The sequence below is a fragment of the Rhinoderma darwinii genome, chromosome 3 (genome assembly GCF_050947455.1).
Source record: "Rhinoderma darwinii isolate aRhiDar2 chromosome 3, aRhiDar2.hap1, whole genome shotgun sequence".
NCBI lineage: Eukaryota > Metazoa > Chordata > Amphibia > Anura > Rhinodermatidae > Rhinoderma > Rhinoderma darwinii.
Window position 1 is genome coordinate 237,385,626 of NC_134689.1, and position 26,203 is coordinate 237,411,828.

Genomic DNA, 26,203 nt, shown 5'->3' on the forward strand with positions numbered 1-26,203 from the left:
TGTATATAGCACAACCCCCCCCCCCCAGTGGCGTAACTACCGCGGTAGCAGCAGTAGCGGCTGCTACGGGGCCCGGGGCTTGAGGGGGCCCGTGCCGCCAGCCGACACGCCCACCCAAATGCCCGGTGGCGCCGCTAGCAGCCGTTATGGCTGCTACAGCGGTAGCGCCGCTACTGTGGGGCCCGCGCCACCGAGCCTTACACAGGCCCTCTCATCATGCCTGTAGGTGTCGCTAACACCGGAGGGGGCCCCAGTGCTAGCGGCAGCCAAATACATGTATTAGCACTGAATGGCCGGGCATTTTCCGTGCCTGACCATCCAGTGCCTTACAATGACACTGATTGGCTAGCGGCGCGATGACATCATCGCGCCGCTTCCATGCTTGGAAGGTGCTGATTGGCGGGGCAAGTCATTCTGCCCCGCCAATCAGCGTCATTGGAGGACGCTCGTTCAGCTCCTGCAGACATGCTCAGAAGAGAGCATGTCTGCATCGCCAGTGAACAGCGTGGGAACGGGATCATGTGAGTATGTCAAGTTTATTTTTTTTTCCCCTCAAAAATGTGAATGGCATTATCTATAATGGGGGGGGGTCTATCTACAGGGGGGGTCGTCTTTATGTGGGCTATTATATATATAGGGGGTCTATATGTGGGGCAGTAGCTACAGGGGGGTCTATATGTGGGGCAGTAGCTACAGGGGGGTCTATATGTGGGGGTGTGGGCCACTATATACAGGGGGCTCTATATGTGGGCCATTATATACAGGGGGGGTCTATATGTGGGCCACTATATACAGGGGGGTCTATATGTGGGGCACTAGCTACAGGGGAGGTCTGTATGTGGGGATGTGGGCCACTATCTACAGGGGGGTCTATATGTGGGGCAGTATATGTGAGACACTATACAAGGGTGGGCTATATGTAGAGCACTATCTATAGGTGAGCTATTTTTTAGGGTACTTTCTATAGGGGTGGGCTATGTGTGGGACACTATATACAGGGGTGGGTTACCTGTGGGGCACTAGCAACAGGGTGGCTATATGTAGTGCACAGTCTACAGGGGTGGGCTATATGTGGGACACTATATACAGGGGGAGCTATATGTGAGACACTATCTACAGAGGTGGGCTATACGTGGAGCACTAACTATAGGGGAAGCTATATGTAGGGCAGCACGGTGGCTCAGTGGTTAGCACTATTGCCTTGCAGCTCTGGAGTCCATATGTGGGCACTATCTACAGGGGCTTCTATGTAGGTCACTATAGACAGGGGGCACGGTGTGTGTGTGTGTGTGTGTGTGTGTGTGTGTGTGTGACAGTTATATTTAGATGTGTTGAGAATTTTAACTTTGTTTATAGGTGCAGAAATGTTTTAAAAGTGAGAAGCTGAAGACATCTAAACGGAAAACTGCAGAAATGGGTCATGGCCGGGAGAAATCCATCATAGATGTCTGAACCGGAGGGAGAAGAAAAGAACTAGAATCTGAGACGTCACCGGTGAGTCACTTAATGTAAATGTTTATTCTGCCTCTAATCAGTATTGTAGTCACTGTATGATCTGCAGCGAGATGATGGGTGGTATGATTTTTTTTTGTGAAACCGCATCTCCCAGCATATCCTTACCATTGTTCCGGCCATGCTGGGAGCTGTAGTTTTACACCGTACAAACCTATACGCAGTGGCGTAACTACCGCTATAGCAGCCGTAGCGACTTCTACGGGGCCTGCAGCATGAGGGGGCCCGTGGCACCCGCCGGCAAGGCCCCCTCCCATGGCCGCAGGCTCCGCTAGCAGCCGCTATGGCTGCTACAGCGCGACGCCACTGAAGGGGTTGTTCCTACATTAGACATGCATCCCCTATCCACAGGATAGGGGATACATGTGGGATCGCTGGGACGCCCAGTGATGAGGAGAACGGGGGACCGAAAGTCCCTCCTAAGTTCTCCATGACAAACCTCGGACTTCCGGGGTCTGTGTCGGCAGCTCCGTAGAAATGAATGGAGCACCGGTCGCGCTTGTGCACATGCGTGACCAGCGCTCCTTTCATTTTTATTGAACTGCGCAGACGCCAGAAGTCCGAGGTTAGTCATGGTGAACTTCGGGGGACTTTCGGTCCCCCGTTCTCCTTAACGCTGCCAGCGATCACTCATGTATCCCCTATCCTGTGGATAGGGGATGCATGTCTTTTGTAGGACAAACTATAGGCTGTTTTTTTTTGGGGGGGGCTATATGGCGTTATCTACAGAGGGGGTCTGTATGGTGTTATCTACAGAGGGGGCTGTATGGTGTTATCTACAGGGGGTCTGTATGGCGTTATCTACAGAGGGGGTCTGTATGGCGTTATCTACAGGGGGCTGTGTATGGTGCTATCTATAGGGGGGCGCTGTGTGGTGGAATCTATAGGGAGGCACTATCTACAAGGGGGGGGGGGGGGTTGTGTGATACCCAGCAGAGGGGGGGGCCCCAGTCAAAAGTTTGCTATGGGGCCCAGTCTTTCCTAGTTACGCCCCTGCCCCCCCTGTAGATAGCACCATTGGGACTCCCTCTAGTAAGGGAATCCCCAGCCTGAGCATCGGCTGTGGCCAGGGATTCCGCTCCAGGAGCAGCCCCTAACTTCACTGTCTATATATAGACAGTGACGTCAGGGGTTCCAACAGAGCGTTGGCAACACTCTGACAGGGGATTCTGCTCCAGGAGTAGCCCCTGACATCACTGTCCATAGAGCTGGTGGAAAGTGTGCAGAGCTAGCGATAGCTCATGTATACTCGGGACTCATCTCTGCTGTTTCTGCCCGGGCTCTGAATGTACGTTTTTAGAAATGGCTTCATATAAGTAAATAAGTGTCGGATCGCAGAAATCAGCCAGTCCGTCACTACATTTTGCAGCCCTCAGAGAGGGCAGCTTAATGTAGATCAAAGGGTCCCTTTAAGATCACTTCAGTAGAACTTCTGAGAGTCCAGATGATAACGTTAGCGATTTTAATGTAGTAGATGTGGTCCGTATCTAGAACAGACCACACTTAAATAACTTCAAAAATCATACATGGCTAACTTAAAGTGGACATGACTGTTGTATGATAAACTGTCACCCTGGTATTAATAGAGTACAGTGTAGCTGCAGGAGCAGTTTTTGCAAGTTGCAGGTTGTAACGGCATCCTCATTCCTTCTCGCTTCATACAGGGTTTTTTGGTCGTTATATCATTTCTTTATAAATGTTCCTTTAAGGTCGCTTTCACAAGAGCTACACGGCGACATGTGGCTGCGCGACATTAAGATTGCAAATAGTCGCACCTAATGATAGTGAATGTGGTCGTGCAGAAATTCAGCAGGTTTGAATTTCTACCGACTGTCGTGTCGGGGGAACTTGCAGGTCACAATGTGACCACATTCACTACCAATAGGTGCGATGTAAAAGTGAGACATTGCTATCTTATGTCACGCTAGCCTTCGCCTTAATATGGAGTTTTACAATAAACATACAATGATAGAGAGTCCTCCACATTTCATGTAAGAAATGAATTTATAGTATAATGTTAAACATGAAAGTAACTCTTACTCTAGACCTGGGGTCCTTAACCCCGGACTCCCGTTGTAAAGACCAGTGGTTTCGCTAGCACCAGGCATCAGCCTGGATTTTTGGCCCAGTGCCCTGGACGACAGCCGCATTCGATTGTATCTGTGTCCTCAGGACGCAGATACAATTGAATACTGTGGCGGAGGAGGGAGCTATCAGCTTCCTGCTCCACCATTCACTAGGCAACAGGCGATATTAGGCCTAAAGCCTAACAAACGCAGGGGCAGTATCCCAGAGCAGGCCGGCTCGTTGACGTCACTGCATCGTGCCGGCCTACGCAAGGGTCCCGTCTCAGCGTCTCAAAGGCTACAGGCAGGGCCAACCCTAGCTTGTCTGCTGCCTGAGGCGATAATTTAAATGCCGAACCCCAGATCTTAATTGACATCCCCCTGGCTGTTCTAAATCACTACCAACTTTCTCCAACTGCGCAGTGCAGCGATAAGGCTGGGCAGAGTACACCTTGCTGCATGGTGCGTGCCCATTGAGTACAAGGCATCCGAGAAGGTTGTAGTAGACTGGTAGTGATGTAGAATAGAATGGGGATTTCATTCAAGGTGGAAAGGTGGGTTTGGAGTCAGAAGTGTGTGACTCTTCAGGATAGAGGCATGCCCCTTGAAAGTTTATAGAGTAATTAGCATAAAGCGTGCACCATTTAAAAAGTAGATTTTATAGATTTTGCTGCATCTGATAAACATACAGGGGAATGTTTGGAAATATTGCCAGGCCATGTATTACAACATGGCGGTGGTTCAAGGGGTTAAAACTACCTGACAGGTTCCCATTAAATATACAATGAATTGTAACAAATCCATCTGCCCTGCAATTTTGTGATTATAAATATATCCTATATAATTATAGCACCAGAACCAAGCTCTGACATATATATGGCACTAGAACCAAGCTACAGTATGTACATATATACAGCACCAGAACAAAGCTCAGTACATAAATACAATACTAGCACAAATACAGCTCAGTACAGAAATCATTTACAAATTCAGTGTAACCCCTGCCATATAGATTTGTATGGCGTAAAGCTTCAGATCCCAGCATGGCCCGAAAAATTGTAAGATATGCTGGGAGTACTGTTTCACAAGAAAAAAAAATCATACCACCCATCATCTCGCTGTGGATCATACAGTGACTATAGTACTGATTAGAGGGAGGAATAAACTTTTACATTGAGTGACTGACAGGTGACGTCTTCTCAGATTGTAGTCGTTCTTTTTTCTTCTCCATCCGGTCCAGACCTCTATGACAAATTTTCCCGGCCGCGGCCCATTTCTGCAGTTTGCCACTTAGATGTCTTCAGCTTCCCACTTTTCAAACATTTCTTCACCTATAAACGAAGATAAAATTCTCATGGTGCCACACACTACACCTAAATTTAATAGCACCATACATTGTGTCCCTGATTATAATAGCACTATACCGTACATTGTGTCTCTGATTATAATAGCACCATACACGGTATCCCACACATACACAGTGCACCTTGTAGATAGTGCCCCCATAGATAGTGCCTCCCATAGACAGAGCCCCTCATAAAGCCCTCTGTACATAGTGCCCTTTATAGAGCCCCCTGTATACAGTGTCCCTTATAGAGCCCCCTGTAGATAGTGCCCTTTATAGAGCCCCCTGTATACAGTGTCCCTTATAGAGCCCCCTGTAGACAGTGCCCCTCATAAAGCCCTCTGTAGACAGTGCCCCTTATAGAGCCCCCTGTATACAGTGTCTCTCATAGAGCCCCCTGTATACAGTGTCCCTCATAGAGCCCCCTGTATACAGTGTCCCTCATAGAGCCCCCTGTAGACAGTGCCCTTATACTTACTGCCCCTATAAACATGTAAATACTGCCCCCCAGAGTCTCCTATATATAGAGCCCCCTGTAGATAATGACACTCATACTGTTAACTAAAAAAATAAGTAAACTTTACATACTCACTTGATCCCGTTCCCGCTCCGTCCTCTAGCAACGCAGGCCTGCTCTCTTCTGAGCAGATCTGCTGAAGCGGAGCAGTGCGATAAGGTCATCTCGCCACTTGCATCATTGAAAAGCGCTGAATGGCAGGGCAAGAATCTAATATTCCTTGCCCTGCTATACAGCGCCTTTCAATGACGCAAGTGGCGCGATAACATCATCATACCACCTGTGTCATTGAAAGGTGCTGAATGGTAGTGTTCCGTTTAATCAAATCTGCATTCTTTAGACGTGGATACAATTATAGTGCAGGATGGGGTGGCTGCACTTGGTTTCAGTGGCACTGCCGCCCCCTCAGAGAGGCAACAGGCCGCCTGGGCCGAGAGGCCCACTTCGCCTCAAGGACAGTGCGGCCTTGGGTGCAGGCCTAACACGGCTGAGGAGACCTGCAGAGCAGCTACATTTGTCATGGGAACACGGCTAGGTAAGTCCAAGTTTGTTTTATTTATTTGGGGGCACTGTCTACAAGGGGTGTTTGTGACACTATCTACAGAGGGGTTGTGTGGCACTATTTACAGGGGGCACCATCCACAGGCGGGTTGTGTGGCACTATCTACAAGGTGGAACTGTAGGGCACTATCTACAAGGGGGGCATTGACTGGCACTATGTACAGGGGGCACTGTGGCACTATATAAAATGGGTATTGTATGGCATTGTCTACAGGCCCACTGAGTGGCAACTATCTAGAAGGGGCACTATGCCAATGGCAAATACAACCAGTATGAATATAACCTTGATGTTGGTACTCAGTCAGGACCTTCACCTGACGGCAGTCCCAGCTACATGGATCTTCACTAAAAATAATTATGTACCCCTGCTTTAGAAATTCAAAGATGAAAGTTTAAAAACCAAATGGGACATTATGCAGGTATGCACTTTTTGTGTAGAAAGTTAGGGTCTTTATACACGGGCAAATATGGGCCGTGAAAACGAGCGCTGAGCAATGAGACAGCTTGTTGATCAGCGCTTGCTTGTTCCTTTCACAAGGAGCAATACTTAGTTATGTATGTGGACAAGCGATTGTTACTACGAATTGCTCGTCCCCATGCATTTCCATTATGTCGGCAGCACATCTGTTTACACAGGGAGATGTGCTGCTGACAACGATAAAATTTAGTGCCGCATAAAAGATGTGATCAGCCGATGAATGAGCGTTTGCTTGTTCATTGGCTAATCGTTGCCCTGTTTACAGAGGGCAATGATCGGGAACGAGCATTCATACGAACGCTTGTTTTCCCGATCATTGGCCTGTGTAAAAGGGCCTTGAGTGCGCAGTCACAAGTGGCAGATTTTGTTGCAGAACTTTATGCCTCTGAAAATCAGTTTTATTTATCCGAATGAAACTTGCAGAAATTCATGCACCTGCTTCAGAAACAACCCCATTCAGATGAATGGAACTTGATTTTCAGTGGTAGAAATTTTTGCAATAAAATCTACCTTGTGTGATTGAACCCTAAAGCCGTGTTGACACAGTGCAGATTTGCTGCAAATTTTACATGTATTTTTTAAGCCAAAACCAGGAATGGAACCGAAAGAAAAGAAATATATAAAAGGGAGGAAATCTTCACTCCTGAATCTAATTCTGGTCTTAGCTTAAATAATGCATGCAAAATCTGCACTGTGTGAACAAGGCCCTAGGGTGCATGTGGTGTATTTGCCTTGTATTTCTACAGTATAAAAATACACTGCAGAAAACGATGTATACCTGCGTTGCGGAATATTTCTTCCATTGTATTACATTGTAAAGTTTGTAACATTTAGGATGTGGCGGAATTGCTGAGTATTTTCCGCTCGGAATTGCGGACGGAAAAAACGCAGCAGAATACAGTAGCAGCAAAGTCGGTGAGATTTGACAAATCTCATCCACACGCTTCATAAAAATTCTGACCTGAAATTGACCTGCGGTGCGTATTTTTCGGACCGTATCATGTAAATTCCTGCTGCGGAAAGTGGACTGAATTGCTGCGTTTTTCAGAGTTGTCACCATCTCCCAACATTGTGAAAAATGCTGAAAAATCTGCACCATTTTCTGCAATAAAAAACACAGGAAATGTTGCGTTTTTTCCGCAGCAGAATGTCTGCTACTTTCAACGGAATTGCTGCAGAAATTTTCTGCAGCAATTCCGTTACGTGTGGACAAACCCTTAGGGGTTTGTTTTCCCATCCAAAGAAATGAAAAGGCATTATTAAAGGAAGAGAAGTAACTAGAATCTGTAATGTGAAATGTCTGTGAAAAAGCCAGGAAATGAATAACAGATTGCTAGAGAAATTAAGTCTGTTTTTTTTCTAAAGGGCATAAATACAAAATATTGAAACTGCTTTTCTATGCAGATTATGCAGTAAGGCCTCATGCACACGACCGTAGTGTTTTTCTGGTCCGCAAATTCCAGGACCGTGTTCCGTGAAATGTCATCCGCAGTTCATCCGTATGTAATCCGCAGTTCATCCGTATGTAATCCGCAAAATGCGGATGAAAAAAAAAAAGCCTAGGTAAAACAGGATGACGACAGAACTCATTCCCGGTCGTCGCCTAGCAACACTTCCGCAAATCCGCAAAACTGCGGATGACACACGGAGGTGTATCCGCAATTTCCACGGGCCCATTGACTTCTATTGGCATGTCCGCATCGAATTTGCGGCCCGTAATAAGACATGTCCTGAGTTTCTGCGGCACGGATTTGCGGACATACGGAGACCCGTGAAAACACGGATAGTGTGTATGGGCCCATAGAAATGAATGGGTCCGCAATTCTCCCGTGGATTTGCGGGGGAATTGCGGACGCAAAAACACAGTCGTGTGCATGAGGCCTAAGTCTACTTATTGATTTAGAACCAGTCAGTTCATTATTATTTATGTAAAGGAATTGTCCACTCTGCATCAGCACTTTATATATTTATTATCAATTATTCATATAACATCAACATATTGCAGCAATATACTGAGAATGCACTTACATAAGGTCTTATTTCCTGTAGAGAACGCAATCTGGTATGCACCATCTATATGGACGATTTCATAGCAATCCAATGAACCTGATCTATGAAGTGCGGGGGTGGAAACCCACAGGAACTTAGGTAGACAAGCTGCATGCAGAAATTGCCCTGGTTGAATTTGGAACCAAGACTCCCAAAAAGCACAGCTGTAGTGGTAACCACCGAGCCTCTTTTTTTTATAATGTGCTATGTTACTCATAGGGGTAAAGGTCTTTGAATTGCACAAATGATATACTATGTATGTAGTTATGTAAGGTCACTTTCACACGGCAGTATTTTGGTCAGTATTTGGGTCCAAAACACAGAACTAGTACCAACCTTTCCATTATACTTCTTCTCTGTGTAGGTTCCACTCCTGGTTTTGGTTTACAAATACTGATGTGTAAAAATCCCCCAAGGTCGGAATCACACACGCCGTTTTGTTGCAGTTTTTGGCTGAGGTTTTTTTTAGCCATAGCCAGAAGTGGACCCTAAAGGATGGAAATGTATAAAGAAAAGACTTACACATTTGGTTTAAAAAAACTGAGCTAAAAAAGGCATCAAATCTGCCTGTGTGATCCTGGCCTAAACCTGTAGTTGAAATTGTCCGTACTGTGGTAAAACAGAAGTTGGTACATGTGATGACATTACTTACAGAAGCCTAAGACCTCGTTTACACGAGCGTGATATACGTGCTTGTGACGCGCGTGCTTTTCACGCGTGTCGTATGCACCTATATTAGTCTATGGGGGCATGCAGACAGTCCGTGAGTTTTGCTCAGCGTGAGTGCGCTGAAAAAAACTCACGACATGTCCTATCTTTGTGCGCTGTTCGCACATCACGCACCAATTGAAGTCAACGGGTGCGTGAAAACCACACATGCCGCACGGAAGCACTTCCGTGCGAACTGCGTGATTCGCGCAACAGCTGTCAAACTCTGAATGTAAACAGAAAAGCACCACGTGCTTTTCTGTTTACAAACATCCAAACGGAGTGTCATAATGATGGCGGCTGCGAGAAAATCTTACGCTGATGACACACAGAGCTGTTAAGTGCCTTTTGCGCATGCAAAACGCTGCGTTTTGTGCGTGCGCAAAACGCACACTCTCGTGTAAATCAGGCCTCAGGCTGTGTTCACACGCTTAACATAAAACAGCTGTAAAATACGGAGCTGTTTTCAAGGGGAAACAGCCTCTTATTTACACTCGTTTTTTATGCATCAAGCATTTTTTAATGTATTTTTTTTACACCCGTTTTTGGAGATGTTTTACTATTGACCCGATGAAAAACAGCTTAAAAAACGGCTCAAGAAGTCAAATGCACGTCTTTTTTACGGGGCTTTTTTTTACGTGCAGATGTTTGGAGGCGTTCAGCCGCCGTATTTTCAGCCGTTTTTTGGGGTGTTTACGGCCCGAAAAAATGGCTGAAAATAAGCCGTGTGAACATACCCTAATTGAACATACTTCCCTTACTGCACATTGGGAGACACATTAGAAAAAAAAAATATTATCTATCATGTCTATATAAAAGGCCCTCATTTTATATCACAAGGAAATGCCCTTGAGATTCGGGATAGGACATGAAAAAATAAAATGTAATAAAGACTTCAACAGCTGAGGTGGCACTCAGGTTCTCATCTCACCCCACGCATCTTTTATGTCCACATAATGTCCCATATCCCACGGGCATCAGTGGAGCGGAATACTTTTCACTCCACTAAGGGAACGTTCAGACGTTGCAGAATTGCTGTGGAATTCCGCTGCGCACAGTCCGCAGTGGAATTCTGCAGCGGCTGTTTTTTTAATTTCTTTATATACATTTTTAGGAAAGTTAGACTTCATGCACACAAACGAGCTTTTGCGGCCGCAATTCCCCCGAAAATCCACTGGAGAATTGCGGCCCCATTAATTTCTATGGGGCCATGCACACGACCGTAGTTTTTACGGTCCGTGCATGGCCCGGGAGCCCGCACCGCAGAAAGAACGGACATGTCTTATTACGGCCGTGTTCTTTAGTCCGGACTCATTGAAAATAATGGCTGCGGCCATGTGCATGGCCCGCGATTTGCTGGGCGGCTCGCGGCTGACAGTCCGCTGCACATGGCTATGGTCGTGTGCATGAGGCCTTAGTTCAGACGTTGCAGAAAATTACTTTGCGGAAATTAGGCTGCGGTGCAGATTTTTCCCTCCGCAGCATGCTCTTTCCATTGCCGAGAAGGAGTGGAATTTCACAGCGGAATTCAACCTTTGCAATGCAAAAACTGAAATCTGTGGCAAGTCCTCTGTGATTTCTGCAAGGTCTGAATTACCTGTCAAAAATGCAAATGTTGGTGCAGATTCGTTGCGTAATTGTCCCAAATCTGCAGCAACATTTGCAGCGGAAAAATTTTGCCACGTCTGAACTTTGTGTCAATTCAGATGTTGAGGTGCGGTTAACACTGCATCAAACTAAGACATCTGAAAACCGCATGTGTTTGAATTGCGATTTTGTGCATTTTTATAGGGATGCATATTTTACTTCAACAGAATGGAAAACGCACCAAATGGCAGTAAAAAAAGATACAGTTTCTGTATGCGGGTTCAAAACTACAACGTCCGAATGGAGCTAAGGGTCTGTTCACACACTGCATATTTTGAATCTGCGCTAAAAATCTGCATCAGAACTACAGTAGTATAGGCGAATGAGTTTCTTCGTACCCAGTTTACATTTAGCAGTAAAAAATGTGTGCGGAAATTCATATACATCAAACCAAATAGATAATATTTTTCAGAATTGTATCCTCGCTGTCTGACTTCTGCCATATCTTATATATATTTTCGAAAGATTGTTTGAAGTCCGATTTTTCATTGGTTTAAAATCAGGGAATAGCTATTTTTGATTGGACACGTTCCCCAGGTAATGGATTGCACTGACAGGCTCCGCCCCCTATTGATGACGTGGCAGCCCATAATTGGCTGTAACGTACATCATTCGATGACTTCTGGGACCTGCAGTAAGGACTAATCCCTATCACTGGTCATTTATAATCAAGCACTGCAATAATACCGCATGCAGTATAATCTGTATAACGTGTTCTTATAAAACGCCACGACCGCTACGTCTGAATAATCTCGTCAGAGATGAGACCCTCATGATTTTTAGCTACGAAAAAAAACCGCATTGAATTTGTACCTGACACCTTTGTTCCCAGGCTCTGCCCTCCATCATTGTGTGCAGCCGCCTCAGCTCCGTCCTGCAGCCGCTTCTCGTGTGCGCCAAATGTGTCACGTGACGTTCCCAGTTTCCTGCGCTGTCGCGTCCTCACAGGAAGTGGGTGAGTCGGGTGAGCAGCCGCCGCCTCAGTTTTGGGGTAACATTATGTGTGGAGTTTGAGGTACAGCAGGGGCTCTGCGTCTCCCTCTACTGCCGGTGAATGTCATATCACTGCAGGACGCGGTCTGGACGGTGAATCCCGGAGGAAAGGATTACTAGGGGGAATAGTGGTTAGCCGAGTGCAGTAGTCCTCTATGTATCCTCTCACTGAGGGCATGCTGAGGGTTGTAGTACCTCCTCAGGTGCAGAGCTGCTCATCTATTAAATAGGCACGTCGTCTGTATCGAGACCAGAAATACAGTGACAGGACTACAAAAACTCATTTTATTAAGAATGAAAAAATATATATATATAAGGTGATGACGTATATAACACAAGTGAAATATCGAATAAATGGTATATAATATATACATAAAATACCTGCAACTCGTGTATAACGACACATAACTGGAATATAAAACATATAATATAACGAATATATTCCACCCGCACTTACGGACCCGTTTTCTCTGCACTAATCTGCAGCCCCTTCTCTCTATCAGTGCTGGAAAGAGAGAAGGGGCAGCCCTTTCGGGCAGAGTTTCCGCAGCGAATGAAAGTAAAAGAAGTTCATACCTACCGTTGTCTTGGTGACACGTCTCTCTTGACATCCAGTCCGACCTCCCTGGATGACGCGGCAGTCCATGTGACCGCTGCAGCCTGTGATTGGCCTTTGATTGGCTGCAGCATGAAACGTCATCCCGAGGCCGGACTGGAGGAAAAAGCAGGTACGTTAACTTTTAATACTCTCTAATTATTACGCGGGTCATGTAAAAAGCAAAAACAGGACATGTCCTATCTTTTGCGGAGCCTTTCTACGGCACGGAGACCTTCCTGTAAATATACAGGAAGGTGTCCATGGACAATAGAAGTGAATGGGTCCGTAATTACGGACGAATTCTACGGTCGTTTGCATGGGGCCTTACAACACATAATTGGGTATTTAAATAGTGAGCTTTTACTCTATCTATGCCGTAAGTCAACCTCTCGAGCAACGCCGGGTATAAAAGCTAGTGCTTCTACATGTCACAATATAGTATATTTTACAATAGTTTATTAATGTATGCCCCATACCCCACATTATACTAGTAGCAGTTTGATTTAACATATCTCATGTCACAACCCCCCCTAAACTCCTCACAAACTTCATTCAGATCTCGACTCCCTGCTGAATAACAATACGCTTGTGGTTACACCTCAGTGAACATTTTATTCAGAAGTTACAACAAAGCTAGAAAGAAGCCCTGGGAAAACAGTGAGCAGAGATGACAGAGTAGTGAATGGGGTGACATCAACCTCTCCCCCCACCCAGATTCCCTCCATTAACCAGTCCCTGAGCACACACCCATTCTGCAAAATCATCACATCCCCTATTCACACGCATAGGGATGAGGTCATTGCCCAGAGAGGAAAAACAAACACGACTTTCAGAAACAATATCAAACTCATTATTTTTATGGTGCATTTACAAAAACGACTCATGTAAATGAACCCTTAACCCCTTCTCTCCGCAGCTATTTTTCGGATTTTCATTTCCGCGTTTCCCTTCGCACCTTTCCAAAGCCATAACTTTTTTTATTTTTCCGTCGATAAGGCTGTATGAGGGCTTGATTTTTGCATGACAATTTGTCGTTTTTCATGGCACCATTTATTGTACCATATAACGTACTGGGAAATTCTTTGTGAGGTAGAAGGGGAAAATAACAGCGATTCCTTCATTGCTTTTTGGAATTTTTTTGGGGGTTTCTACAGTGTTCACCGTGCAGTAAATATGACGTTAACTTTATTCTGCAGGTCAATACGATTACGGCGATAACAAATTTATATCGATTTTTTTCAAGTTTTACTACTTTTACAAAGGAAAAAAGTAATTGTTAAAAATAAAATTTGTTTTTTCTCCCCATATTCTGAAAGCCATACATTTTTTATTTTTCCGTCGATTGAGCGGTATGAGGGATTATTTTTTGCGGGACAAGCTGTATATTCTATTGGTACCATGTTGGGGTACATGAGACGTTTTGATTACTTTCCATTCCATTTTTTGTGGCAGATGAAGTAACCAAGGAACAGCGATTTTTTTATTTATTTATTTTTTTATTTTATTTTTTTTACAGCATTCACCGTGTTGCAAAAATAGTGTTATATTGTAATAGTTCTGCCTTTTACGGACACGACGATACCTGTTATATTCATTTTCTTTTTACGTTTCATTTGGAGGAAAATGGGAAAAGAGTTTTTTTTTCAACTTTTAATTATATATATATATATATATATATATATATATATATATAGTCCTTCTCAATTAATTAGAATATCATCAAAATGTTAATTTATTTCAGTAATTCAATAGAAAAAGTGAAACTCATATTCTATAGATTCATTACACAAAGAGTGATCTATTTCCAGTATCGTTTCCTTTAATGTTGAGGAGTATAGCTAACAGTTAGCTAACAGTCTCCATAAAGCTTCTCAGTAGAGGGAAGCATGAAGTGCTCTAAAATTCTCTTCTAGACGGCTGCGTTGACTCTGGACTTGATATAACACAGTGGACCAACACTGTTGCTCAGTGTCCAAAATCCTGTTTTCAGATGAGTAAATTTTGAATTTCTTTGGGAAATCAAGGTCCCAGAGTCTGGAGGAAGAGTGGAGAGGCATCAATCCAAGTTGCTTGTGGTCCAGTGTGAAGTTTCCACAGTCAGTGATGGTTTGGGGAGCCATGTCATCTGCTGGTGTTGGTCCACTGTGTTATATCAAGCCCAGACTCAACGCAGCCATCTAGCAGGAAGTTTTTGAGCTCTTCATGCTTCCCTCTGCAGACAAGCTTTATGGAGATGCTGATTTCATTTTCCAGCAGGACTTGGCACCTGCCCACACTACCAAAAGTACCAATACCTAGTTTAACCCCTTAAGGACGCAGCCTAGTTTTGGCCTTAAGGCTCAGAGCCCATTTTTCAAATCTGACATATTTCACTTTATGTGGTAATAACGTCGGAATGCTTAAACCTACCCAAGCGATTCTGAGATTGTTTTCTCGTGACACATTGGGCTTCATGTTCGTGGTAAAATTTGGTCGATATATTCAGTGTTTATTGGTGAAAAATTGCAAAATGTAGAGAAGATTTTGAAAAAATTGCATTTTTCAGAATTTAAATTCATCTGCTTGTAAAACTGACGGTTATACCACCCAAAATAGTTACTAGTTCACATTTCCCATATGTCTACTTTAGATTGGCATCGTTTTTTGAACATTATTTTATTTTTCTTGGACGTTACAAGGCTTAGAACATAAACAGCAATTTCTCATATTTTTAAGAAAATTTCAAAAGCCTTTTTTTTAAGGTACCTCTTCAGTTCTGAAGTGGCTTTGTGGGGCCTATGTATTAGAAACCCTGATAAAACACCCCATTTTAAAAACTAGACCCCTCAAAGTATTCAAAACAGCAGTTAGAAAGTTTTTTAACCCTTCAGGCATTTCACAGGAATTAAAGCAAAGTGGAGGTGAAATTTGCAAATTTCATTTTTCTTGCTGAATTTCAATTTTATTCATTTTTTTTCAGTAACACAGAAGGATTTACCAGAGAAACACTACTAAATATGTACTGTCCAGATTCTGCAGTTTTTAGAAATGTCCCACATGTGGCCCTACTGCGCTCGTGGACTAAAACACAAGCCCTAGAAGCAAAGAAGCACCTAGTGCATTTTGAGTCCTCTTTTTTATTAGAATATATTTTAGGCAGCATGCCAGGTTTGAAGAGGTGTTGAGGTGTCAAAACAGTAGGGATCCCCCAATAGTGACCCCATTTTGGAAACTACACCCCTCAAGGAATTCATTTAGGGTTGTTGTTACCATTTTGACCACACAGTTTTTTCACTGCACGTATTTGAATTGGGCTCTGAAATGAAAAAAATGACATTTTTTCCAATAAAATGTCATTTGTGATCAAAATTTCTTATTTTCACAGGGAACAAAATACCCCATTTTGTTGCCCAATTTGTCCTTAGTGTGGCAATACCACATTTGTGGTGATAAACTGCCGTTTGGGCCCATGGGAGGGCTCAGAAGGAAAGGAGCGCTATATGTTTGTTGGAGTCCAGATTTTGTTGGATTGGTTTTCGGGTGCCATGTCGCATTTGCAGAGCCTCAGAGGTATCAAAGCAATGGAAACCCACCAAAAGTGACCCCATTTTGGAAACTACACCCCTCAAGGAATTCATTTATGGTTGTTGTTAGCATTTTGACCACACAGTTTTTTCACAGCACCTATTTCAATTGGGCTGTGACATTAAAAAAATGACATTTTTTCCAATAAGATGTAATTTTTTACCAAAATTTCTTATTTTCACAGGGAACAAAATACTCAATTTTGTTGCCCAATTTCTCCTGAGTGCATCAATACCCCATTTGTGGCAATAAACTGCCGTTTGGGCCCATGGGAGGCCTCAGAAGGGAAGGAGCGCTGTGTGTTCTTTGGAGTACAGATTTTGCTGGTTTGGTTTTCGGGTGCCATGTCGCATTTGCAGTGCCCCAGAGGTATCAAAGCAATGGAAACCCACCAGAAGTGACCCCATTTTGCAAACTACACCCCTCAAGGAATTCATTTATGGGTAATGTGACCATTTAGACTCCATAGTTTCTTCACAGAACTTATTTGAATTGGGCTGGGAATTAAAAAAATATATATTTTTTCCAATAATATGTCATTTTAGCTCAAAAATTCTTATTTTCACAAGAAATAAAATACTCCATTTTGTTGCCCAATTTGTCCTGAGTGCGGCAATACCCCATTTGTGGTGATAAACTGCCGTTTGGGCCCATGGGAGGGCTCAGAAGGAAAGGAGCGCTGTGTGTTCTTTGGAGTACAGATTTTGCTGGATTGGTTTTCGGGTGCCATGTCGCATTTGCAGAGCCCCAGAGGTATCAAAGCAATAGAAACCCACCACAAATGACCCCATTTTGGAAACTACACCCCTCAAGGAATTCATTTATGGGTGTTGTGACCATTTTGACCCCATAGTTTTTTCACAGAACTTATTTGAATTGGGCTGGGAATGAAAACAAAATTATTTTTTTCAAATAATATGTAGTTTTGGCTCAAAATTTCTTATTTTCACAAGAAATAAAATACCCCTTTTTTGTTGCCCAATTTGTCCTGAGTGCGGCAATACCCCATTTGTGGTGATAAACTGCCGTTTGGGCCCATGGGAGGGCTCAGAAGGAAAGGACCACCATTTGGCCTACTGGGGATTTTCTAGTGCGAAGTATGCAGAAGCCCCTGAGGTACCAGTACAGTTGAAACCCGCAAGAAGTGACCCCGTTTTAAAAACTACACCCTTAAGGCATTCATCTAGAGGTGTAGTGAGCATTTTGACCGGAGACCTACACCCCATAAACTGTAATGTGGGTTCTCCCGGGTATGGCAATACCCTACATGTGGCTGTTATCAGCTGCCTGGACACACAGCAGGGACCAGAGGGGAAAGACGAGGGGGGATAAGCTGTGTGGAGTGCATCAGGGTAAGTAAAATTGGGGTAAATTATAAACCAAGGGATGTATGATAAATTTTAAAACACTTTCATACAGAGCTCTGGTTATTCGGGACACGTGTCACATTGATATATTGTGTCATCCATTATCGCCCTCTTATAGCAGACTTTGCACCTCTTTTGACTTTTTCCCTTCTTGCCAGTTTGGGGAACTTCTCCTGGAAAGTGTTGCCCTGGTACGATGCGTGTGGGCTCGCTTCCAGAAGTACTGGGTGCCCCCCCTTCTTGGTCCCTAAAGATTAGGTTCTTGATAATCACCTCTTGAAATTCCAGGAAAGTTCCCGTCTGGCCTGCACATCGACGTAGCATGTACGCATTGTACAATGCCATCTGTATGATGTGCCCGGCCAGCTTCTTATACCACACCGCATGGCGCTGTAGGGCTTCAGGGCTTGATCTTACAAGTCCATCCCTCCCATGTACCTATTGTAGTCCAGGATGCAGTCTGGTTTGGGGGTGGCCTTTCCTTCATATATCCTAAACCTGTAGGTATACCCTGATGCACTCTCACAGCTTATACATCTTCACGCCATACCTTGCCCTCTTACCCGGCAGGTACTGGCGGAATTGAACCCTCCCTTTAAAATGTACCAGGGACTCATCAATAGAAATACACTTCTCGGGGGTGAATGCTTGGGAAAACCGGGCACTGGAACGGTCTAATAGGGGTCTCCGTTTATACAAACGGTCAAAACTGGGGTCATCTCGGGGTGGGCACGGCTCATTATCAGTATAATGTAAGAAGCAAAGTATTGCCTAATTTATTTATTTTTTTAGGTTCCAGTTCAGTTCTGAAGTTGCTTTGAGGGGCCCATATATTAGAAACCCCTATCAAATACCCCATTTTAGAAACTAGACCCCTCAAAGTATTCACAACAGCATTTAGAAAGTTTATGAACCCTTTAGGTGTTTCACAAAAATTTAGAGCAAAGTAAAGGTGAAATTTACATTTTTTTTTTGTCAGAAAATCCTCTTTATACCATTTTTTTTATAACACAAAAGGATTTATCAGTGAAACACAACTTAATACGTATTGCCCAGATTCTGCAGTTTTGAGAAATATCCCACATGTGGCCCTAGTGCGGTAATGGACTGAAGCACCGGCCTCCGAAGCAAAAGGAGCACCTAGTGGATTATGAGGCCTCTTTTTTATTAGGCACCATGTCCGGTTTGAAGAGGTCTTGTGGTGCCAAAACATTGGGAACCCCCCAAAAGTGACCCCAATTTGGAAACTAGACCCCTTGAGGAATTCATTGTAGTTTTCATGGGGTGCATGCGGCTTTTTGATCAGTTTTTATTCTATTTTTAGGTGGCGTAGTGACTAAAAAACAGCAATTGTACGATTGTTTTTTTTTTCGTTTTTTTTTACAGCGTTCACCGTGCGCTATAAATGACATATTCACTTTATTCTGCGGGGCGATACGATTACGGCGATACCAGATGTTTATAGTTTTTTTTAATGTCTTATGGCGTTTGCACAATAAAATACGTTTTGTAAACAATCATTCACTTTTTCTGTTACCTTATTCTAAGAGCCAGAACTTTTTTATTTTTCAATCAATAAAGCCGTGCGAGGACTTATTTTTTTGCGTAACGAACTGTAGTTTCGATCAGTACCATTTTTAGGTACATGCGACTTTTTGATCTCTTTTTATTCCATTTTTTGGGAGGTGAAGTGACCAAAGAATTGTGATTGTGGTTCGGTTTATTATTATTTTATTTTACGGCGTTCACCGTGCGGGATAAATAATGAAATAATTTTGTAGTTCAGGCCGTTACGGACGCGGCGATACCAATTATGTATAGTTTATTTGTTTGTTTGTTTATATATTTTTATTAATAATAAAGGACTGATAAGGGAAAAAGGGGGATTTTTACTTTTAATACTTTTAAATCTTTTATTTTCTTATTTTTACACATCTTTTTTTAACTTTTTTTTAACTTTATTACTTTGTCCCACTAGGGGACATGAGGGCAGGAGGCCCTGATCGCTATTCTAATACACTGCACTACATGCGTAGTGCAGTGTATTAGAACTGTCAGTTACTCACTGACAGCAAGCATAGTGGGTCCTGACGTTGTCAGGACCCACTAGGCTTCCGTCTATGGCATAGCCGGACGCCATTGTTTGGTGTCCGGTTGCCATAGTCACCATCGCCGGCCGCTATCGCGTAGCAGGCCGGCGATGGCAGCTTAACCCCTAAAAAGCCGCAATCTCTATAGAACGCGGCTTTTAAGGGGTTAATCAGCGGGGACACAGCGATCGGTCCCCGCTGTAGGAGCTGTGACAGCTGCTGAACAAGACAGCAGCTGTAACAGCTCCTGTATGTGTCGGGAGGACGGCCGAAACGGCCGTTACTCCCGAGACGTACTATTACGGCATGGAGCGCGAACGATACAGCTGCCATGACGTAATAGTACGTCAAGGAGCAGGAAGGGGTTAATAACCACAGTATCACTGTGCTTGATTGGCCAGCAAACTTGCCTGACTTAAACCTCATAGAGAATCTATGGGGTATTGTCAAGAGGAAGATGAGAGACACCAGACCCAACAATGCAGACGAGCTGAAGGCCCCTATCAAAGCAACCTGGGCTTCCATAACACCTCAGCAGTGCTACAGGCTGATCGCCTCCATGCCACGCCGCATTGATAACACCTCAGCATTGCCACAGGCTGATCGCCTCCATACCACACCACATTGATGCAGTAATTCATGCAAAAGGAGCCCCGATCAAGTATTAAAGAGGCTCTGTCACCAGATTTTGCAACCCCTATCTGCTATTGCAGCAGATAGGCGCTGCAATGTAGATTACAGTAACGTTTTTATTTTTAAAAAACGAGCATTTTTGGCCAAGTTATGACCATTTTTGTAGTTATGCAAATGAGGCTTGCAAAAGTCCAAGTGGGTGTGTTTAAAAGTAAAAGTCCAAGTGGGTGTGTATTATGTGCGTACATCGGGGCGTTTTTAATACTTTCACTAGCTGGGCATTCTGATGAGAAGTAACATCCTCTTCTCTTCAGAACGCCCAGCTTCTGACAGTGCAGATCTGTGACGTCACTCACAGGTCCTGCATCGTGACGGCCACATCGGCACCAGAGGCTACAGTTGATTCTGCAGCAGCATCAGCGTTTGCAGGTAAGTCGATCTTGCCTGCAAACGCTGATGCTGCTGCAGAATCAACTGTAGCCTCTGGTGCCGATGTGGCCGTCACGATGCAGGACCTGTGAGTGACGTCACAGATCTGCACTGTCAGAAGCTGGGCGTTCTGAAGAGAAGAGGATGTTACTTCTCATCAGAATGCCCAGCTAGTGAAAGTATTAAAAACGCCCCGATGTACGCACATAATACACACCCACTTGGACTTTTACTTTTAAACACACCCACTTGGACTTTTGCAAGCCTCATTTGCATAACTACAAAAATGGTCATAACTTGGCCAAAAATGCTCGTTTTTTAAAAATAAAAACGTTACTGTAATCTACATTGCAGCGCCTATCTGCTGCAATAGCAGATAGGGGTTGCAAAATCTGGTGACAGAGCCTCTTTAAGGGCAGATAATGTACATGCTTTTCAATAAGCCAACATTTCAGTATTAAAAATAATTTTTGAAATTGGGCTTATATAATATTCAAATTTTCTAAAAAACACAACATTTTTGGGTTTTCATTAACTGTTCGCTACACTCATCAACATTATAAGAAAAAAATGCTGGAAATAGATCGCTGTGTATAATAAATCTATATAAGATATGAGTTTCACTTTTTGAACGGAATTACTGAATTAACCTTTTGATGATATTCTAATTCATTGAAAAAGACTAGTATATATATATATATATATGTATATACTCATTTCTCAACGTTAAAGTTTTAACACCAAGAAGTAAAAGTTTTGGAATTGTGGAAATCACAGGATTGATAGACATGTTAATGATATGCAAATGACAAAAAAAATGGAAACAAATATCTTGATTTGTTCAGTATCGAGTATGAGCGCCACACGCAGAAACACACGCACTTACACGTCTTGTCATGCTATCAATGAGGCTATTAATGGTTATCTGAGGAATGTTATGCCATGCTGAATCCACTTGGGCACGCAAATCATCAAGATTGGTTGCTGGCAGATCCCTTTGCAATTGCCGACCCATGACGTCCCAGATGTGCTCGATGGGAGACAAGTCCGGAGATGCTGCAGGCCATGGTAGCACATTTAGGCCACACAGGTTGCTCACAGTAGCAGAAGCAACGTGTGACCTTGTCTTGTCCTGTTGAAAAACGGCTTCTGGGACACTTTGGAGAAATGGCCGAACCACTGGATCCACGACCAAATCAATGTAACGCCGAGCTGTTGATGTACCTGAGACTAGAGGGGTCCGGCTACTGTACATTATGCCACCCCACACCATAATTTCAGGAGTAGGACCAGTGTGACGTTCCCTTGTGAAGGCCTCTTCGTGGCGTTGCCCACGTGGTCTCCAGACCAATCTCCGGCTATCATTGTATCCGAGACAAAATCTGGACTCATTGCTGAAGAGGATAGACTTCCATTCCAGCCTTCATTGCCGTCTTGCTGTGCACCATGATAGCTTATGAGGGCAGAGGCGAGTGGTCAATGGAACACCTGTAGTTGGACGTCTGGCTCATAGCACAATGTTGTGCAAACGCATTCTGATGGTTTGTGTCGACACTGGTTGCCGCCCTAAGCTTGGGCCGTGACATCCAATTTCACTTGCAGTACAGAATGGATCACTACGCGCCATCCTTCCAATCAGACGATCCATCCTGGCAGAAGTTTGCTTCTGTGCACCTCTTGCTGTCATTCCCATTCGTTGCTGTTCTCCCAACCTCCGGGACACGCAACGTTGAACAATGCTAACATCTCTGCCTAGGCACGTAGCGATCTGCTGGAGTGATAAACCAAGGTCTCTCAGTTCAAGGATTCTGTCCCTCTCGGTTTGTGACAAGTGGCAATAACTGGCACGTCGATGAGAAGGAGAAATCGCACAATCATCCCACACCATTGATCTGATTTTTGAAGTTTTGGGTAGCTATAAAACTTTGCTTTCAATGGGGGTTTTATGCATCTCACATGCCACAGATTTGAGCTACGTGCTTGAAAATTTGATCATTTACAGATCTAACAACGACTGCTACTTCATCGATTTCCATAACCTTAAGGCTCGTCCTTCTCGGTGTTGCAATTTCAACCTTGTGGAATATATATACAGTGAAGGAAATAAGTATTTGATCCCTTGCTGATTTTGTAAGTTTATCCACTGTCAAAGACATGAACAGTCTAGAATATTTAGGCTAGGTTAATTTTACCAGTGAGAGATAGATTATATTTTTTTTAAAAACAACAGAAAATCACATTGTCACAATTATATATATTTATTTGCATTGTGCACAGAGAAATAAGTATTTGATCCCTTTGGCAAACAAGACTTAATACTTGGTGGCAAAACCCTTGTTGGCAAGCACAGCAGTCAGACGTTTTTTGTAGTTGATGATGAGGTTTGCACACATGTTAGATGGACTTTTGGCCCACTCCTCTTTGCAGATCATCTGTAAATCATTAAGATTTCGAGGCTGTCGCTTGGCAACTCGGATCTTCAGCTCCCTCCATAAGTTTTCGATGGGATTAAGGTCTGGAGACTGGCTAGGCCACTCCATGACCTTAATGTGCTTCTTTTTGAGCCACTCTTTTGTTGCCTTGGCTGTATGTTTCGGGTCATTGTTGTGCTGGATGACCCAGCCACGAGCCATTTTTAATGTCCTGGTGGAGGGAAGGAGGTTGTCACTCAGGATTTGACGGTACATGGCTCCATCCATTCTCCCATTGATGCGTGAAGTAGTCCTGTGCCCTTAGCAGCGAAAAACCCCCAAAACATAATGTTTCCACCTCCATGCTTGACAGTGGGGACGGTGTTCTTTGGGTCATAGGCAGCATTTCTCTTCCTCCAAACACGGCGAGTTGAGTTAATGCCAAAGAGCTCAATTTTAGTCTCATCTGACCACAGCACCTTCTCCCAATCACTCTGAGAATCATCCAGATGTTCATTTGCAAACTTCAGACGGGCCTGTACATGTGCCTTCTTGAGCAGGGGGACCTTGCGGGCACTGCAGGATTTTAATCCATTACGGCGTAATGTGTTACCAATGGTTTTCTTGGTGACTGTGGTCCCAGCTGCCTTGAGATCATTAACAAGTTCCCCCCGTGTAGTTTTCGGCTGAGTTCTCACCTTCCTCAGGATCAAGGATACTCCACGAGGTGAGATTTTGCATGGAGCCCCAGATCGATGTCGATTGACAGTCATTTTGTATGTCTTCCATTTTCTTACTATTGCACCAACAGTTGTCTCCTTCTCGCCCAGCGTCTTACTTATGGTTTTGTAGCCCATTCCAGCCTTGTGCAGGTCTATGATCTTGTCCCTGACATCCTTAGAAAGCTCCTTGGTCTTGCCCATGTTGTAGAGGTTAGAGTCAGACTGATTAATTGAGTCTGTGGACAGGAGTCTTTTATACAGGTGACCATTTAAGACAGCTGTCTTTAATGCAGGCACCAAGTTGATTTGGAGCGTGTAACTGGTCTGGAGGAGGCTGAACTCTTAATGGTTGGTAGGGGATCAAATACTTATTTCTCTGTGCACAATGCAAATAAATATATATAATTTTGACTATGTGATTTTCTTTTCTTTTCTTTATATAATCTATCTCTCACTGGTAAAATTAACCTAGCCTAAAAATTCTAGACTGTTCATGTTAGGGATCTGCCAGGTACTTCATCTAGGTATACTCCTGGGATTAATCAATCCACACCTGAGGCCAGACCTGTTCGACTGACACCATCTCCCACCAACCAGGGTGGCAGGCTCAGGAGTGGGAGAGCCTATCGCGGCCTGGTCTGTCGGAGTTAGCTCCGCCCCCTGTCCTTTATTACCTGCCCTGCTCTCTCCCTCAGTGCTTGTAATTCTTTTGGATTCCTGGCCCCACTGCTGCTTGCTCCAGCCTGCTTCTGCCGTGCTTCTGCCTTGCTGCAGTTCTGCTAGACCTGCTTTGCTTTGCCCCTGGCTTGCTTCTGTCTCCGTGCCCGCTCGGGTGTACTCACTTCGTCCTGGTCCTGACTGTTCGTTCGCCGCTCCGTTTCCTCGTGGCGTTCCGTGGCTACTGCCCCTTCCCTTGCGTGTTCCCTGTTTGTTTTCCTGTGCACTTAGACAGCGGTGGGTAGATTAGGGCTCACTTTCCCTTCACCTCCTTTCTGCCATTACATAATTACAAGCCCTTACCTAGTCTACCATTTCTCCTACGCTGACGCTATCATGGACCCCCTTGAGACCCTGACCCAGCAGATGCAGGGCCTCTCCCTACAGGTCCAGGCCCTGGCCCAAAGGGTCAATCAGGGTGACGCTGCTTTAGTAGTACCCCTCACCTCACCTCTAGAACCCGACCTCAAGTTACCTGACCGGTTTTCAGGGGACCGTAAGATGTTTCTCTCCTTCCGGGAGAGTTGCAGACTGTATTTCCGCCTAAAGCCCCACTCCTCAGGTTCCGAGAACCAGCGGGTGGGTATCATCATATCCCGACTCCAGGAAGGGCCCCAAGAGTGGGCCTTCTCCTTGGCTCCTGACGCCCCTGAACTTTCCTCTGTTGATCGTTTTTTCTCTGCCCTCGGACTCATTTACGACGAGACTGACAGGACTGCTTTAGCCGAGAGTCAGCTGGTGACCTTACGTCAGGGTAGGAGACCGGTTGAGGAATACTGTGCTGATTTTAGGAAGTGGTGCGTAGCTTCTCAGTGGAACGATCCGGCCCTAAGGTGCCAGTTTAGGTTAGGATTATCTGACGCCCTGAAGGATCTGCTGGTTAGCTACCCCTCGTCTGACTCCCTTGACCAGGTTATGGCCCTAGCAGTACGACTTGACCGACGTCTCAGGGAACGTCAGCTAGAACGCTTCAGTGTGCTCCCCTCTGACTTTTCTGCGATCCCCCCCGAGGTCCCGTCTCCTCGCCCCTCCACGGAGGACTCGGAGGTACCTATGCAACTCGGGGCCTCCATGTCCCCTCGACAACGTAGGGAGTTTCGCAGAATGAATGGTCTCTGCTTCTACTGTGGGGACGACAAGCATCTTCTGAACACCTGTCCCAGGCGCAAGAATAAAAAGCCGGAAAACTTCCGCGCCTAAGTGATCATCGGGGAGGTCACTTGGGCGCACAGGTATTTCCCGTTAATGTGAAACGCAATAAAATTTTGCTTCCCTTTCAGGTCTCGTTTGCTGGCCGGTCTGCCACGGGCAGTGCTTTCGTGGATTCTGGCTCATCTGCTAATATCATGTCTGTGGAATTTGCTATGTCTCTAAAGATGCCTTGTATTGATTTACCTTATCCTATCCCTGTAGTAGGAATCGACTCAACCCCCCTTGCTAATGGTTATTTTACTCAGCATACTCCTGTTTTTGAACTCCTGGTTGGCTCCATGCATTTGGAGCAGTGCTCTGTACTGGTGATGCAGGGATTATCGTCTGATCTGGTTTTAGGCCTTCCCTGGTTGCAGTTGCATAATCCCACGTTTGATTGGAATACTGGGGATCTCACCAAATGGGGTAATGAATGTCTTATGTCATGTCTTTCTGTTAACTCTATTTCTCCCCGGGAGGAGGTAAACACGCTTCCTGAGTTTGTTCAGGACTTCGCCGATGTGTTTTCTAAGGAGGCCTCCGAGGTGTTGCCCCCCCATAGAGATTACGATTGCGCTATCGATTTGGTGCCTGGTGCCAAGCTT